The sequence below is a fragment of the Solanum pennellii genome, chromosome 1, assembly GCF_001406875.1.
Source record: "Solanum pennellii chromosome 1, SPENNV200".
NCBI lineage: Eukaryota > Viridiplantae > Streptophyta > Magnoliopsida > Solanales > Solanaceae > Solanum > Solanum pennellii.
In genome coordinates, this window is record NC_028637.1 from 12,609,498 (window position 1) to 12,611,709 (window position 2,212).

Genomic DNA, 2,212 nt, shown 5'->3' on the forward strand with positions numbered 1-2,212 from the left:
GTAAATAGGCCCAAAGCCTTAAATAACTTTTAGCAGGTCCAAGTGATGAGAAAATGGGCCCAAAGGCCTTAAATAATTATAACAACAGAATTTGGGCCAAAAGCCCAAATCTGATATTTCCTTTTCTCATTATTTATTTATCAATTATCATAGTATTTGACTAACAATTTATGTGATCTTGGTTTGATTAAATTAATTCCCAATGATATATATATATTCAAAATTCGTATATATATACATTTTACTTAGTCTTTCCCTATTTTATTAGTCTTGTCAACACCTTATTTATTTCCCTTAGAGTAATCCCTTAGGTTATTTCCCCTTAAAACAATTAACCCTAAATAATAACAAGTAAGTAAATTAAATGAATAAAACTGAATTGTCTTTTACTTAGTAAAAATTGACAAGTTTTTTTAGTCAAAGTTATTTTTAGTCAAATCGACGGTCAACTGCGAGTTGGCGGGCATTTCGATGGCCTAATACCTTCTCGGAATGTAAATTGAGCTTCGAACCTTTATTTTTTAAAAAATTGGTTTTATCTGTTTTAAATCTATTGTGAAAACCTTATATTTTTTCTTGATTTTTTTCCTCAAAAAATCAAGTGGCGACTCTGTTTATTTGGAAAATCAATTTCTCTCAAATCATAAGATTAATTGATTTTTCTAAACCTAGTCATTTATTTTATTTTATTTTTCGAGTTACACACACCTAACTTACCCTGTGCTAGGAGTTATGGTTGTTTGAAGTTGGCCAAAAACTCACTTTTAGCTTAGTTGAAAATTTTCAGATTTCCTTGTACTTCCCAAAAGTAACTATTTTCATATTTTAAACTCTGTTCTAGTTCTTCCTAGCTGCGAGATGTTACATTTATGGGAAATTCAAGATGCCTTTTAAGAAAATTTTGTACCCTTGATATAAGTGTGGACTAGGATTTAGAGTTGAGTAGCTTTCAAAAATCCTAATTTGAGTTTAACACAATTTGTAGAGACTCAACTCGAATTGAACGCATTTTGTAGTGTCTAACAAAATTTCAATGTCTACAAACCTTTTTTTTTTTTTTTTTGCGTTTTGTTGTTTTAGATAAAATTTGAGGGTTGTTTGTTAACTTAAATTAAATAAAAATAAGTTCTATTTAAAATTTTAATTAAAATAAGTCAAATCAATAGAAATTCGGATTGGCTGCTAAATTTAAAATTTTTTTCTTAAATTCATCAATTGTATCTTATTAAGAATTATTTTATCAAATAATATTAATTTTGAATTATTAACTATTATTTCGATTTAAAAAGTAACTAAAAAGGACTCTTTTTAAATATAAAAAAAAGTATAAAGAACAAAGTGTAGTTGGTGAGAAATCGAACTTGCGCCGCCCGACCCCCCTGCACACTACTTTGTAGTGCCCAAGAACCATTAGGCATAATTTATTGTTCAAGGTGTCCAAAATTTATTAAATAGTTATTTAAAGTACCGTTTTACTTATATGTATATTATAATAGTCGCTATATGAGTAGAAATGAATAAGATACACTTTAGGAGCTACATGTTTATTACAACATAAAGAATGAGTGAAAAAGATGAACAAACATAAATGTAAAAGATACACAATACATACTCACATACAAATAAGATATTTATGAAAAAAGGGACCAAGTCCTTACCGCTGTAAAATACATAGAAGCTAAAGGTTTATTACAACATAAATGAAAAATACACAATACATATTCACATACAAATAAGACATTTATGAAAAAGAGGGCCAAGTCCTTCGTGATATAAAACACACATGAGCTAAATAAATAAGTCATTACATTTTAGAAATTTGTACTAAAAGAAAGAAAAAAGCAACAGTGGTCACATGTTTAATATAACATAAACAATAGAGGTAATTATGAACAAACAAACAATAATAAACAATTAAGAAGGACATTGGGGCCCCACACATCAAATTCAGATAACACAATGCATATTGACATATAAACAAGTCATTTCTGAAAGAGTGCATCGAAATCGAAAACTTAATACTATGCAGAAATGAACAAGTCCTTACACTAAATGAAAGAAAAAGCATACATGGGCCACATGTTTTACAACATAAATAATAAAGACAAAAAATATGAACAAACATGCCGTACACGTTAGAAATATGTACTGAAAGTAAAACATACATACAGGGGGTCACATGTTTATTACAACATAAACAATTTGTTGGGGG